Here is a 16,910-nt window from a genome sequence, read left to right as displayed (position 1 = left end):
AATATTCAGTAGTTTGGTGCAGCACATGAGAACAATGCTTGTACACAGTTGCGAAAACAAGAGTTTTCCTTTGAATTAGACCTCGTACTACTTTTTAAGGAAGCGTGACAAAGTGTACTACGGAATGTCTTGACGTCTAAATAATTTTCGAGATAAATCGTGTGCTTTGAATAATAAAAAGATAAGGATAACCCGCGATGAGGAAATACCAGCTACAAAATGCATTTTGTTGCAAGGATAATGGTAAGAATAAAAGCAATAGTAACCTATACGTTACGCGAGTAATAAAAAAATTAATGAAAATGCTGGTAATATTAGTATAATGACCGATAAGAGATATCTTTTAAGTATTGACTCGTTGTCTTCTAAAATTCGTAAAGTTAAAACTAATCAAATAAGCCTCGCTTTGTAAATACTTTTCTTGTGTTGTTTAATGATATGCATGTGATATTCAAACAATTAACTATTTATTTGTTGTCTCAAGGCTATTTTCTTATATTTTATTGTTTATTTCATTAAAATACCAGATAATGTAAAAAAAAGATAAATAAAATATGTAACCTTGTTTAGTCAAAATGGTTTTAACCACGTGTTATTGAAAAAAAAAAAAAAAAAAAAAAAAAAAAAAAAGAAAAACAAAGAAAAAAAGAAAAAAAAATCTCAACATCCATCAGCTGAAAACTTTCTCCCTCTCCGTTCGCTAATTCGTCCATTATCCACCTGAAGAAGCACAAGAAGCGAGAGGAAGAGCCCGGCAAATATTCGCCCCGATGCTTCGCGCACGAGGATTTGCCGCGAATAATTAATATCTCGCGGAAATAGCACTCGATCGGAGTTAGCGAGCGAGACAAACAATCGCCGAGAGCCAGAGGGAGGCAGAGCTTTTTCGGGCCAAAGCACACAGGAGAAATAGAAGTAGAGGGGATTAATTAATCGGCCGGGATTTTATCTCGGCTCGGCGCGATGATATCGACGGATTTAATTAAGGCCTCGGCAAGTGGTACAAAAGTGACGCGCCCGGAGGGAAGAGAGGAGGAGGAGGAGGGAGTGAATTGAGATGGTTTTCCTCGGGTTTTTATGCCCTCGGCAAATTTATTCAATTAGGCGGAGGAGGATTCTTTCGAGGTACTCCCTCGTTTCTCTTTCGGCTGAAGACTAATTTTCAGTTGGCAGAACCGGACAAAGGTACATTGAATTACTTGGTATAAATATTTAATCATCAACAAAATTTTAGCCGAGAGCGTATTTTAATTAAGCAACATACAACCCATTCGTATTTTGATATTGTTTTACGGGAATTTAACAGAAAATTACTCATCCAAGCTTTAATTTTACTAAATTGCACAAAAAGAGGGGTCAAGTAATACACTGTTCAAATATACAATTCAACGCTTGAATAAATTTTGAGATAATGAGATGAACATCAGTAGTATAGTCAATAATTTGTACATATTAATCAGAAATATAATCGACCAAGTGAATTTCAAACAGATTGGTACCTCGAATAATATTGGACATTGTTAATTACCACAAGGTATAAATTAATCTTAACGCGAATAAATAATTAATCTGTTTGTATCAAATTTATAAAAAAAAAAACAGTGTCTGCTACTTGCTGTTTTATGAGATTTTTGAAAAGAAATTTTGTACACTACTCTCAGTACACTTGATTACGTTCACTAATTCTAAGCAGATAATGTTAAGTTGCAAAAACCAGGATTCTCAAAAATTCTTAGTAGACTTCGAGCAATTAATCAAAAGATGAGAAATAAGATGTTCTGAGGAGTAAATATCTTTAAACTTTTTTGCAAAAACTTTCAGTGCTGTACATCAATTGACATGCAAGCTCAAGTGACCAGCGACTAAAGTATGACGTCTTTCGTCCCATATCAATTCGCGTACCACGAAACGACAGTATTTCCAGTAGAAAACACATCGGATCGTCCCTCGCAACACACTTGAATCACGAGATCTCCGCTCCACCGAGTCAATCGCACCAAACAAAACGGAGGAATAACACGCAGCGGAGGATAATCAATTACCGGAGGACCGCTGCTACAGAGCAGGAAATTCAATCGCTCGCAAGAAGTGTTTTATACACAATCGCAGCAGCGGATCTCCTGTACCCCACGTTTCCCCATCGCCCCATCGAAACTCCGATCCGCATCGCCCTCCCTACACCCTTACCGTACACAATCAGCTACATCTTTTCTGGGGTTAGTGTGCTCGTGCCTCATTTTTTACCTGCTGCAGCGGGGAGACGATGAGAAATGGTCTCGCGTTTCTTTCGCTCTGTTATGTGGGCGCCTTCTGCTCCGAGCGGCCTCTTTCCTCCCTTCTTGTGCAGCCGAGAGGGAGGGTGAATTGCGAGAAAGGGCGTGAAATTTGTCTCGGGTAACGGATGAAGAAGCATGGGCTGCAAGTCGAGGAAAAAGGAGGAAGAGGTAATGTATCGCGAATCAGGGTGTTTTTCACCTGACGAGTTTTTCTGACTTGATAGGTTGTACCTCTTCTTGACTATGATGGATACGGCCTTGCCGAGTGCCTTACGATAGGTCAGGTTGTTTGGTTTTGACTTTTGTAAATGTACCACATAAGAAAATATGTCTCAAATTTATATGCATGCATATCGAGGTTTCAATCGATCGATTCAAGGTGGACTTGTTATTTTTTGAGCTCGGAATCGAATATTTAAGTTAAGCCAAAGCTACAAGATACCTTTAACAGTGTGACCGTTGGAGTAACTATCAGATGAACCTGGCGCTGTTGAAAAAAAATGGTTGGCTTAATGATTTTATCGGAAGTCTCTAATAGGAGAGGATCCGACCTATGGCGAGTAAAAACATAATTCAAGACTGTCAGACCAAAAATTAAAATGTGGTTTTGATACAATGAAGTACTATGATGAAATATTGCCATAGCTACTAAAAAATTTAATAAATTTATTCTGACAATGTGAAATAAAGAAATCCCTACAAAATCTCTACAAACAATAATCGAGTTGTAGTCACAGGGATTAAAAGTAAGGTTTTTCGTGCGACGCCACTTAGATACCTAACGATTAAACGCTTTTCACGTCTGGCGTTAAAAATTAATAAAAAATTACCATAGCTGTAGCCCACGGGCTTAAAAGTAACGTTATTCGTGCAAAATCGTTGGTGTCTCAAACGGTTTTACAACCAATATTAAAAAAGTAGGGACAAGTACCTACTAAATATTCATACAAAATTTTTGTAGCAAAATACTTCAGTGTAACGTTAAATCAACCAATGGAATTGCGGTCTAATACCGTGAAATTGAGTTTTCAGAATGAATCCATTGATATCTCTCGTTGATAAAGAATTTTTTTGACCAACATTAAAATGAAGAAACTATAGTTAGCTGAGTTCATTTTTAAATATATTTTTGAGATAGTGTTACGTCAAAACAATAATTAAGTCGTGGGCCAAGGAATATCGCCTTGTATCACGATATTTTCCATTTGTATCAGTACTTTGCAATTATTTGCCCCATAAGATCTAAAATACAACACACCTATAAACTTAGTTAACCTACATGTTATAGGACGTAGAGCAAGAAAAAACTGTATTTTTTTTTGTAACATTTACTTGTTTGTTGAATACTGTAATGAGAATAATTTCAATTTTTCACGATAGAGTAAAAAAAAAAAAAAAAAAGTACAACAGAAAACTCTTGAAATCACATGCACGGTAAGTATTCAATTGGCATACGCGTGTTAACGCGACATAATCCTCGTACAACTGCACAAAAGTTGTCAGAGCGACAAAGAAAAAACTTCCCCGCGCCTGGCTTTTCAATCTCGCGCGGCTCCATGGAATCTTGCGCCGCCAACTGTGATTGTGAATCATACAATGCCGTCAAAATTCGAGCATTCACCGTCACTCGATTGGGAAAAAAAGGGTGTACGGGCCGGATTTTCCGTGACGGGGAAATTCGCGTCCTCGATACCGTGGAAGCTGTTTGCAGTAGATTTCACGCCCCTCCCAGGCGTTTCTATTGCACGCGGGCGTTACGGTTCGATCGTTCGAACGGAGGGTAAGTTTTATTTTTGGAAGAGGGTCAGGGGGTACGAGATAAGGGTGAATGATACTTCGAAGCGCGGATCGAGTGGACGTTTACGAGGGAAAGGGAAAAATTATTTGCATTATTTTTCCAACGACGCACTCTGCTGCGAAGAAGCGCAGAAAAGGGGGTGGGAGAAAAAAATAGAGGGAGACGGCGAATCGTAAAATATTTTATCATCGGACACCTTTATCGCTCGTTCTCCAAAATTTCGACGAGTCTTGGGATTCATCGCTTTATATTTTCTCCACACTGACACACTTGTATATTCAAAGTGTTTATTTATTGCTACGAAAGAGGGAGCAAACATTTTTTTTTATGGCCAAACAGTCTTGGTGTCTCCTGTGATGTTAAATATGGCAGGAAGGCCATTTATTCCGTGAAATGCTTTGGAAAGTTTTCTTTGAAAAAAAGTGGGAAAGTTACTAAATGGAAACTGCGCAAGATTTACTTTTCGTGAATTATAAAAACTGACTAAAAGAAGCGGAATGGTAAGAACTAGAGTGTGCAACGTCAAGACTGTGTTTCTAAAAATTTTCCAAAAGCATCCAACAAACATTAAAAATATTAAAAATCTAATGGCTTATTACGAAAATTTGATAAGCTCTCGAAACAGTCCTTCAAGTAGCTTTCCTCGCATCTGCTCAAACGCGCAGAATAGTATACAGTGTCAGCTTCAAGACTGATTTTAGCTTCGAAGAGCGATCCCTACCACGACTTCCAATTTCTGTGATTTCGGTATGATTATTGTCTACATAGTGCGACTTGCATCAAATTATTCGTTTTGCTGCTACCATGTAGTTAAATTATTGTCGTTTTACGCTGGTTGTAATGACTCAATCGATAGAGGAAAGTTTTACAAATTAGCAACACTCAATTTCTGTATTGGAGCAATGTGAAGCAAGTATAAACGCAGCGAACTGTTAGGTCCTCGTAAAATATTATGGAATCTTATGGCACCATCGAATGGATAGTACAAGAACCAGATGATTCTGGTAGGTATTAGGGATGCTAGTGATCAATACAGAGGAACTCTTGTATAAACTAAATAATGGGTACGTTTGTATGTCCCAACTATAGCCAGTGATACATGCGAGTATCGAAATGTCATTAATTTCTTATTCCAACAGTGGTATCCTGGAGTAGCACCATATGGCAATAGAGTTCCCAACTATAAAGCTACCACGCGAGAGAGAAATAAATAGTTGGAAAATTTTCTCCAAAGTCGGTGCTCTATGGTATAAAGAGGATGAAAAATGTCGGTAGATGGGTTTTCGAAGTACAGCGATTCCGACGCTTACATACATGAAAATAAAATAAGAAATAGAACTCCCTGCGTCGAAGGATAAAACCTCGGAATTTATGGACGATTTTCAGTATCCTCGATGTTTTTCCCCCACAAGAATACCTAGGGCTATGGGTGAGCTACGGTTGTGTCGTTCACTTGGGTTAAAGATTTGAAGGGAAGAACGGCACACTAGACGTTACAACGATACAATCAAACTATAAATAGTTAGGGCTTCGTGACAAAATTATTTTACAATAAACGCGCAAAGGACTGGAGTTAAGATGAAAATTAACGTTGTAAATAATCTTAAAACAAAAATAAAAAAAATAAAAATAAAAATAGTAATGATTCCAAAAAAATACAAGTAAAAACATGTTCGCGTGCCATCATTGCTGATGCGGTGCAAACCCACTGAGTGAAAAAATTTCGATTTTCGCCGGCAGTGCAGAGCATCCTCTCTTCTCTCTCTGCTTCCGTTTCTTTTACATTTTTTGCGGCGAAATAACGAGGTTGCTTACAACGGCATGCACGATACCGTCGATTTTCCATTTTTTTTTCCACACCACAGAGGGGTGGAATAACAAGCTCCGCGAAAAACAAAATTAACTCAAAAAAATAACATTTGGAAAAAGTGGTATAAAAAATGATGATGAGCGATCATAAAGAGAAAAAAAAAACACAAAAAAAAGGTACGACACACACGATAAGAGGTTTCGCAAAAATGCAATCATTGTTATTCTCAGGGCTCGTTATCACACGAGGGCGGGGCGCACTCATGGGTTTCTCTAATGAAAAAGACCAATGTTTCGTGCGCGAAAAAGGGCTGGGTTTGCAGAAATGAAAACCAGAATCGCCTGCGTAAATGCATGCAAAGGCACTCGAGTGATTTACAACTGCGCGAAGGAGGCTTTTACGAAATTATTTCACACCCGCAATCAGTGCAAAGGTATGGTCGAGGGAAGGTATAGATCTGCCCGTTACCGCGATAACCTGATTGTGCTGAAATATTAAAAGGTCGGATGCGATCGTGAGCTCGAACCAGCTGTTGCTGCAAGTGCTGTTTCATTTTTTAAGTTACCATCACAGGATTGAAAAAAAAAAAATATATATATATATATGTTTGGAATGGAACACCGTGACCTAATTTAGTCCTACTAAGTACTAGAGTTTTCTTTAGGCTCGATGGAAGATGTGATTAAATCCTTCTTTTATTTCGACAAAAATGAAGAATTTTTAATATGACATTTTGAAGCTCTCTGCGTACTGTTGTGTTTTTAGGAGAGTGTCGTGGCATTGTTTGCGTTGGAGTGAGTTTCAAGTGGACACGCACATGTTAACGAGCCTGCAAATGATGTTGCGTACTCGTGACATGTAAAAAAGTCGTTGAGGTATTACTTGCTTCGTATACAAAGTGGGAGAAAACAGTAGTCAAAAACAGAGAGAGTAGAGGGGAGGGGAACGACACGAAGAGTGGCGTGTAAGTAACGGGAACACTGCGTGTTTGCGCCCCACCCTCAAGTGATGTTAAAAATTTGCTTCGCATTAAACATAGGCGACCTATACGTGTACTTGAGTGCCTCGAGCATGGAGTTTTTGATGCACTCGTTTACTGTACCTCGATAACGGCCAATACAATGCAATAGTTATCCTCGAAATATCCCATCATACGTCAAACTGATACTTTACCGAGACATCTTGTATGTTTCCCTCGAAGATATTCGCTTGTGCCATGTTTATTTTCAAAGCTTTCAGCGAACTACCAATAAACTCGTTGAAAACTCGATGTACTGTGTCTACCTCCATGGTAGCTTCCACTCCGTTCCATTATTTAGGGAATGTAATAGAAAATTTTGCGAGCAGTCTTCTCTTCCGTGAAACCCGCTGGTGTATAAACAAAAGAGGATCTTGAAGTTCAATAGATTATATCTTGTATCTGTGTGATTTGGATAAGTTATTAGCAGAAAAAGAAAAAAATATCCGTGATTTATCACCACCTATGTTTCCCAGTCGCAAGCTCCTATCGGTAAATCCTCTTAGGTCCTAATAAGAGAAGAAACGAGGGCGAAGTTTGTACTGCCGTTCAATAAGAGAGCGAAATTGCTTAAGTGGATTTCAACTAGGTAAAGTCGCAAGCAAGACTTTCAAAAGCCTTCGGGCATGCATGGGAACAAAGGGCGCCGGTAAGTAGAACTACGACTACCAAATTACTCCCTACTCTCACATAGACAGAGTTTTACAAAAATGCAAAAAGGAGGTAAAATGTGTATATTCTGGTCTTTGAGGGCGTTTTTCTCGTGAATGCCTATTTAGTTTTAACAATGCGCATGGAAAGGAAAAATAATTACTTATATGTGTCATTACGGCGATGTAAACAATTGTGAAAGAATTTATCACTGCAAAAGTTTTATTCATTGAGAAGTTTTCTTGACAGAATAAAGTCTCATGTGATAATTAACGATATGAATCCAATTACTTTGTTTTCTGTAGCTAAAAGTGACGAATGAGCAAATCTATTTGAATTTTGCTTGAGGTCTGACTACAGCTTGAGCTCTACTACTTAAAACGTGCAAACACGATAATCTACGCCTTATATAGTAATGCGCTTCACGTATGCATTAAAAATGGTAAAAGAAACTTGCCGTCCATTACTAACAAATATATTCAGGTACTTCTTATAAATGGTCCTGATTACGAGGTAAAAAAAAAAAACAAAAAAAAAAAAAAAGACACGACTCGCCCATTTTATTCCACAAACTTTTTTCCTGACTTGAATCACTAGTTCAAACGCGACGTTAAACACTGAGGCCAACTTTTGCTTCCACTTTCTTTTCCCTTCCCCGAAAAGTTCGAGCTCCCCCCGTCCTGTTAACTGCACAGACTTTCAACATCCCGTAAATACACTTTTTTCTCGAGGCGTTTGTCACCCATTGAAGATTCACCGCTCGACCGGCGCGAAAACGCAATCAGTTTTCAATTTGACTCTAGTCTCGCTAATTCGACTTTCGCGCAAACGACAAGCGACGTAGGTACTATTATTCGAACCAGTATCAACACGTACGCCATCACCTGTGTCGAGAGCAAAAGAAAGGCGTTCGCGATCCCTCTTTCCTCCAGATTTCCATCACCGAGTGCACTTCCTCGCAGCCGACAACTCCTCGATCTCGTAATTAGCGCGTGCGAGCGATGTGCACCGCGTGCTCGACTTCTGCGTTTCTCGTTAATTAAGAGAGCCACGGCGTACAGCCCCGCTCCGAGGAGGTAAGTGCCATTTTCGGAGCACACGATTCATTTATCTCCGAGCACTTTGCCGCTCGCTCGGCAAGCAGATTCTAACGATAGAGGAGAACAAATAACCACCGGGATTCTCTCTTCAAGACGCAGGATTTTTTCCTCCCTGTTTGTTCGGCAGGAACAGCACCGGTGGTAAGTCTAAGGCCGCCAATTTGCGATGTTTGTACTCAAAGTGGTCCACTACGCGCGTACGTATCTATATAGAAGCGGGAGAGCTTGCCACGCGAAGACTGAGCTTTGAGCAGGTGAAACGTGGAGTGGTACACCATGTACTATACGCTAGTCTTGCTAGCGCGTTGTGCATTCGCGGAACGATGCCTCTTTTCACCCGTTTCTTCTGCAAATTACGATCCTCCACCTCCTTCTTTTTGTACGAAAAAAAGATATCTGGACCGTGATGAGATCTTTTCATCGAATTTAGTCGACATCGTCATAACGATGCTAGTCACGTCGAGTCTATAGGTTGTTTTGTTTTTATTTTCATTCGTAGCCTTGGAGTTTTTTTTTCTATTTTTGTTTTGTTTCCCATTAGCAGCGCAACTGCATGCCGAATAACTTAAAATTCGTTCAACAGTGGAATCTATCTATCAGGAGACAAAACCGCGAGGAACAATTCATCCTCTCCGCGTACAGTCAGCAGAGCCTAATTGGAGGAGGGCGTTTGCCTATACCCTTGGTCCGCGCGATCGGTGGCAAACTTTGTCCCTCGAGAGCAAAGTCCGACTCCCTCGGAGTTGTTCCAGTTGGAGGCGTTCCCGGGGAAAAGTGGAAACTGCGGGGGAGGGGTGACACTCGGAGACCCTCGAGCGAACTGATTCCCGAGCAATTAGGGAAGTTACTTCTTACGACTCGAGCTTATGAATTTAACTCGAGCGGCCGAGTATTTGTAACCTCGTCTGCGTGACTTTTATTATTACTCCAGCTTTTTTTTTTTTTCTACTGTTATTTAACTTCTTTAATTTAAGTTTATTTTATTGTTACACGTTGGGTGTCTTTTTATTTTGAAAAGTTAAAATACGTACGAGGAAATTGAGGCTCTGCCATCAATGTTGGAATGTATACGGCACATCACTTTTAGAGAAAATAAATTGAATCCGACTGACAACAAGAACGTTTTCCAATACAGCCATTGCATTGGTAATAATCAGAGAAATCAATAACCGAGTTGTCACCCACGGTTTGTTTAAATGCAAAAAAAAGGGATATTCTTTATCTGTTTCTCGCGTCATTGGTCGTTGCCACAACATGACGACGCAACGATTATACGAAATACGTTCAAAGTTGATAATGTCGTCAGTACTGGTGTACAGAACAATGAACACGAGTAATGATGAAAAATTATTCACAAAAATATCTTATCGATTTAAAAAAAAAATGAATTCAAAACCAACTCACCTTATGAAACTTCCTTCGACCATAACAGGTGTGGGGCGGTTCGAGTTGACAATCTGCAAAAAAAAAAAAAAAAAAGGAAGTGTTTAGTAGAGTAAAGTATGATTTTAACTTAGTGAAATCAAATGTTCATTGTTCATTTCAATAATAGTTTCAATTACTTTAGATACTTGTGTAAAAAAATGAACAAGAAAGCAATAATATCCGAATATTTCGCACAGTACGCGTGTCTCGTGATTTAGAGCGTTTATATCCTGAGCGTAATTTTCCACCTCTCCTAATGTATGTCGCGCGACAATTTCTCCCCGTTACAGAGAAAAATTGTACGTACTGCTAGTCGAAGCGGTAAAAATACTATTTATCAAGGAAATTTATCAAGCTTGCCTGCGAATACGCACGAAACTCTTACTCGTCGCAGGTTAGAAACAAGCAAGAATGGGAGACGAGGAAATAAAAATTAAATTGAAAATCGATGACAATTGCGACTCGGGGAAGGAATGCAGGTATGCGAGTTGTGTGCGCTGCAACGTTGGCTCGAAAAAGGGAGAAAAACTCGATAACAAGCCATAGGAGCTGGAGGGAGGGAAATTCGTCGGAGCCTTGACAGGAATATTTTTCTCGACGTATGCAGTTTAAGTTTACCGTATCACCTGTCTCTGCTGAGAGAGCTAACAATTTGCAAAGGCAGCTTATCCTCATGCAGGTATATTTTATTCTACACCATACGTAATGGTGTTTTTTCGAAAAACCAGAATCTATTTAAAAATAGAGAAAAAAATATCCAGCCTCCATAAAAAATTCTTCATGTACATTAATTACTTTTGTTATTCTAGACCACTGATCATCACTAGGTACAATACTCTAAGGATTCTCCTTTGCAACGATTATCAGAAAAACGTCTTCACATAGAAAAACTCTAAATCAACACTTTAGTATAAAGATTGGTCTTCTGCAATCAGAGTTACACTTCATAGAGGGTCATATATGGATTGTTCTGTGGTGCTGAGTGAGCCCGAGAAGATAGCCGATGAGATAGAAACAGTTTTAGTTTTAAAGTAATAAATTAGAGCGTATAAAAAAAAGAGGGTGATAATACATGAGGTGGCTCATGCACATATTATGGGGTTGCCTACACAGTTATTGCCTGAGAGTATTGAACTGGAGTAGAAGATCGTGGCGGATAAAAACTTTAAGGTGCTTACTTATACATGCAATAAGAGCCGTTAATTGAACACCAAGAGATACATATTTTCAATGACATGTGGAGAGGAAAGGTACTTTCTCCTTTAAGACCACGTTAAGGTACATTTATACGGTGCGTTGAAAGCAGCGGAAAAGTGACGTGACCCGTATTGGTGCAAAATTTCGTTCGAAATAAATCTCTGTCTGTGAAAATTGATATTATGAACTCGCGGCAATGAATATTTCACGGTAACCTCATAATATACCCACGAACGGACAGCGTTTACTATAAAAGCTTGTCCTTTTTCAGTTTTTGTTCGCTCGGTAATACATAAATGACATTTTGTGTTGTTCACAGATAAGAGATAAATAAAGGAGGTAGTGAACGGTGGCTCAGTACGTGTACACTGCGAGCTACCCTCATCCCGATCAAGAGTTATGAAAGCTCCGGAGTCCGAATGCATCATGGTTTTTGCATGGTTCATAAAGGCTCGTTTGTGTCGAGTCTCGTGCCAATTGTACGATCGAGCTACGAAACACACTGGCACAACGTTTAGTTTGTTCATTGTTTTTTTTTTTAAAGATATTTACTAGCGCTTGTTTGGGTACAACATGTTTAAATTAAATTCAAAGGATCGATTTTTTGCAATTCAATTCTCCGAACCCTCCGCCGTTCGTGCATAGATAGCGGATGCTCGGAATTTATGCGGCCTGTCTTTGGGAAAAATAATGGGTTCGGGCTCGCGAGCGCGGATTATAAAGTAAAATGAAATCGATTATCATTAAACCAACATCTCGAGCGGCGATCAATGAAAGAAAAAAAAAAAAAAAAAAAAAAAAACAAGTGGTTGCTGAAGCAAGGGAGCACGAGAACTTTCGTGTTTCGTCGGATATTCAGATCCTGCCGGAATCAAATCCAAGGCCCTCGCGATCATCACGGGAGCGTCCATTAATCCACGGATAAAATGAAGGACGATCCGTCGCATTTGGCTTGTACTATAGGCCCGAGGGCTACAACGCTTTTCTCGAACCGATGGGGATGAGATTCTCGTTAGTTCAACGACAGGATGGTATTTTTTTATTTTTGTCTTTCAACGCGAACGTAACCGAAGACTGGAATCACGTCGACACTCGATTCATTCAGACGAAATGCTGAGAGGAATTGATTTTTCCGACTTTCTTGTGTCTTATCGATAACAACATCACCCGCTTTCGTATATTTTACGTTATTTTTTCGCAGCTCCTCCGTTGTTTGAGCACAATGAGATTGTACATCCTCCTTTTGCTTTCCATAGTAGTAAATGGCCAAGTCACAGATGTTGTCCTCTACAGAGAGAGTTAGGAAAAAGAGAGGGGGTGGGAAAAAATGCTGCACGTGGATCTCCATGTGGCTCGGACACACGCTGCAGGGGAAAAAAGTCGAAAACGCGGACGTAAGCATTTTTCACCGCGTGTTTCAGCTACGAAACGCCCACAACAACGTGCGAGCACATCGCCTTGCGTGCCAGGGATGAGAGTGCTTAGCGGAGAATAATGAAAACAAAAGTTGGAGCAGGGGGATGGGTGTATCGCTGGAATATTTATGGTTTGCAGTGTGATCTTTGCTTTGGACTTTTTCCGTTAGTGGGTCAAGCTTGTGAAAATGTTGAGTACAGGAGACCCCCCACCCCTTTTTTTGGAACACAAGCGAATGTACTCGAGGCCTCGTCGAAACACGAGGTTTTTCGGTCACTTTTACCAATTAGTTTTTTTTTTCTTTTTTCAACCATCGAATAAATGCTGTTTGGTTCCCGCAGCAATAAATACTTTTTAATGCATTCCCTCCAAAAATTCAAACAATTTTCCTGCTCAAAAGCAAAGGGACCGCGAAAAAAAATTCCTCGATTCATTCGGCAAAGGAAATTTCACTGTACACAAGCAAGCAGTTACAGAGAGCAGTAAACCCAAAGTGCATCTAGGCGTGTAGTCGGACGTCCAGGCAGTTGTGGTGGTGGCTCCGAGATTCGAGATACGTATATACGTATGCAAAGAACAAGAGGGAGGGAATATAACGCGAAAGGGCACAGCCGGGGGGCATAAAACGCCAGCGGCTTACGTCGAGCTACACTTTTGTACCCCGCTCTTGTTCTCCTTCGGTTTTGGTGCCGTCGCTCGCGTTTTATGTTCAAGATGACGCATTTTGTCATTCCTTTTGTTGTTTGCTCTCTTTGTATCTTTTCTTGAGAATTTCTATGTTTCAACATTTCTAAAGGCAATGTGCCGTTTTTTTTCTGTTTTTTTTACTGTTTACAATTTACCTTCTTCAAGTTAATTGTCTTTAAAAGTAAGGCTATATTTTGTCCTTAAATGATAGTACATAAATTTGTCCCGTAATTAGCTTGAACAGATTACAGTCGGTAAGATACAGGTTTTTCGCAAACACGTTATTTGCGCAAAAACTTTACAGAGATTCTTTTTTTACCTTTTCCGACGTGCTTGAAATCAAAATCTTGTTAGCAAAAAGTACAAAATATAATAAATGATATAAGCATTTCTGCACATGTTTTGTATGTATTTCCATCTGCGTAGATACGCATGTATGTCAGTGTGTGTACGTGCATGTACGAACGTGTAATGTGTTTTCATTCACCATTACATGCATACGGTCAATTTAATAAGTTGAATAATAATTGTATTGATATTTATAAAAATGATAGCACTACTAAAAGTACTAATAACAGAATAAAAAGCATCGTGTAATCTCCAAAAATGTAAAGCCCATCCGTCAAGACCATAGACATCGTAAATGCTATACGTAATACTATGAATCTCAAATTTTCTCCATGAGATGTTTGAATTTTTCATGCCGCTACAAGGAGTATCTGAATTTCCAATCGTTTCAAGTCGAGACAAAACAACTCTGGTAGTCAAAGTAGGAAAGAGTTACAACCAAGTTTCAGATTTTGGTTGTTGTAAGTCAGATTTCAGCGCTTTCTTCCTCGTATTCGAGGTTTCGCGTTTTACGATTTGATTTTAAGGAAAACTGAGCAAAATGAGAGCAAAGGAAGGAATGAGATTATGCCTGGGTAGTTTTTTTTTTACATCGTAGGATCTTGGCTCTTATTGGAATGTTTCACCGAGTCAAAAATCCCAAAATTTTCTGTTCAAAGCTGATTCACCCATGACTGATTGTCAGGACAGGTAATGATGATAAAGAGAAAAAGTAAAAAGGTCATTTGCATGGAATATTACGGTGGTGTGAAGCTGGTAATATCAACAAAATAGTATAGATCCTGGCACAACTCCCTTTTTCCAAATCAAAGTAATTTATAATATATTTTCGGGCTTTGAAATTTGGTAGGCGATTATTTCTAGTTAGAAGTGAGTAAGCTATATTGTTATAAGGGATGTAAAAGTGCTCTCAGACAAAAATTATCAATTTTTTACGAATTTTTTAACGCTTTTGGGGCATTTTTGCGTCATTCTGCTCCCATGGAGCATGGGAATTATGTTTTTTTTTTTTTTTTTTTTCATTTAAAAGTCATCCTTGATGGAGAAATCTGTTATTTTCTCTTATTGCCCATTGTGCCCCAATTTACTACCTATACAGGGCTAACAATCGCTAAGGGTTATTTTTAATTCCCCTATAGCGTTTGATATCCTTACATCTTGTTAAAAATAGCGATGAAAACTTCACAGTCATAAAAAAGCATCCCCTCACCCCATCGCATTGACAAAATTTTGGAAACAATGGATTATCTCATTGGGGCACAAACCGGCCATTGACACTCTGAGAGAAAAGAAAAGCATCAAGGAAGAATCCACAAAGACAAAAAAGAAAGGATGAATTTTATTTTCCGCGCTGAGAAAACAGCACATGCACGACACGTACACCCCCCAGGTGAATGAATAATTTCGAGTGCTCCGTCCCACTCGGGACCAGCTTGCGGTTTTTATTCTTTTCGCCAAAGCGCCTCGTCCCCTCCCCATGCTCTTGTCCTATTCCACGGGTGCTAACAATCGAGTTTACCCGTATGGCAGCCGCTTGTCTATCATTCACTACATGCACTATGCAAAAGCAAAATCCCCGCTTCGCATTTAAATTTGGCGAATGTGAAAACACTAAGCTACTTCTGCACTGCAGCGGACAAGTTCATCTATTTGACTCCAGGTGCAATTAGCGGGACGTTCTAGTTCGCTGCAATTGGAAATAATTAGCTCGGAGCTCGGCGAGGTGGTAGTCGTCTGTTGGATCAGCCAAATGGAATTTTTGATTAGTACGAGTGACCGCGAGCGAATTAATTGTGCGGCTGTGTAACAATAGATTCATTGGGGAAACTTGCAATCGGCTGGCTTGCAAACGAGATTACTTGTTTTTGTTGATACCGCCTGGAAATTTTACAACCCAAGCGTGGCTCCATTCGACGATTTGAGCCTTATGCATGCGTAATTTCCACCGTAAAAAGCTTTTTTCAGCCCAAACCGCATCGTAAAAAAACTCGAAAAGCTTCCCTGCATGCCATTACAGCACTGCATTTCATTTAGACGTTTCTGTAGGCGTTTTCTATTTTTTTTTTCTTTTCCAGAAAAAAAAGACGCACGAGGAAGTAATTGCAATTTTCACATCCAATTTCAGAATTTTCCGATCCTATTTTCCCGAAAGGCTGGCTCATCGTGTCAATTGTCTCGGGCCTGCCGGCTTGTCATCTCTGCCCTCCGGGGAAATCCAAAATTGAATCGTTGGAGTACAGGGAAGCGATAATTGGTACACGGTATAGTCCACATTTGTAGCTCATAGTCGGGGGTGTGCTAAGGGTTGTGGGAAGAGACTCGAGATGTCTGTAGCCGCAGTTCTTTTTTACTTCAATTACAAGATGGGGTGACAGGAAGTGATGGCTCTTTAATTGGTAAAATTTTATTGGCCGTTCAATGAGATTATACCGTAAAAATAGTACAAAGGAAAAACTCCATTTTCGCCAAATCAACGAGACAGAGGAATTTCATCGAACATTAGAAGAGCCGCAAAGCTGGTGATACTCTCAGGTGTCGCGGGCGACGAGAACGAGATTTAATTACGCGAGACCTGCCGCTGGCGCGGAAAAGAGGGGGGACGTCGGACGCCCGGGGGGTCACGAGCGGGCACGTGCGTGTGTACACTTGGGAGGACGTACACATACACATACATGTACGTGCTCCAAAGAGAATGACACCGCAGTCGCAGTTAATTAAATTCATGTTGCGCAGATGGGCACGTGTACGGGCACGAGAAAAATTACACGGGCAGGCGCCTCTTCCACGCGCACTGCGATGTTATGCATCACTTGCACAAGTGGCTGAAATCCCTGGGTCGAAATATTTACCGCGCTATACGCGTTTGCTTTGTACACTTTGCACTGAGTTATTTGATCTGCTCGAGATAATTTGTCCACGAAGAATCGGGGAGGAAAATAGGTATACGTATATTTGACAACTCGGTGGTAACCGTTACCGATGAAATTGATCTCAATTGACCTGGCGAACGCTCATGCCTGCAGGCTCCATTGGAAATGTGTACCCGTTCTCCCTCAGTCCACCCTTACTCCTACTACATCTCACTTTCATGCATGCACTTTGGGCCCTTTCTAATTGCACATTGTTCCAACGCATCTTAATTACAAATGAATAGTATCGTGAATATGTTTACTTCGGTATTCGA

General features: G+C 40.0%; 1 protein-coding gene across 1 annotated transcript in view; it reads right to left on the bottom strand.

Annotated features, from left to right (window-relative positions):
* Positions 1-16,910, bottom strand: part of Tpst (tyrosylprotein sulfotransferase) — a 124,557-nt gene that overhangs the window by 32,573 nt on the left and 75,074 nt on the right. Inside the window, exon 4 of the mRNA XM_089592665.1 lies at positions 10,058-10,110. The gene's annotated coding sequence lies outside the window, so the exon portion shown is untranslated. The remainder of the gene's footprint in view (positions 1-10,057; positions 10,111-16,910) is intronic.

This window comes from Copidosoma floridanum, unplaced genomic scaffold (genome assembly GCF_036245765.1).
Source record: "Copidosoma floridanum isolate Cflo_tuat_1 unplaced genomic scaffold, Cflo_Japanese_pri ptg000019l, whole genome shotgun sequence".
NCBI classification, from domain to species: domain Eukaryota; kingdom Metazoa; phylum Arthropoda; class Insecta; order Hymenoptera; family Encyrtidae; genus Copidosoma; species Copidosoma floridanum.
The sequence above is the reverse complement of the archived record's forward strand: the minus strand, read 5'-3'. Positions and strand labels throughout refer to the sequence as shown.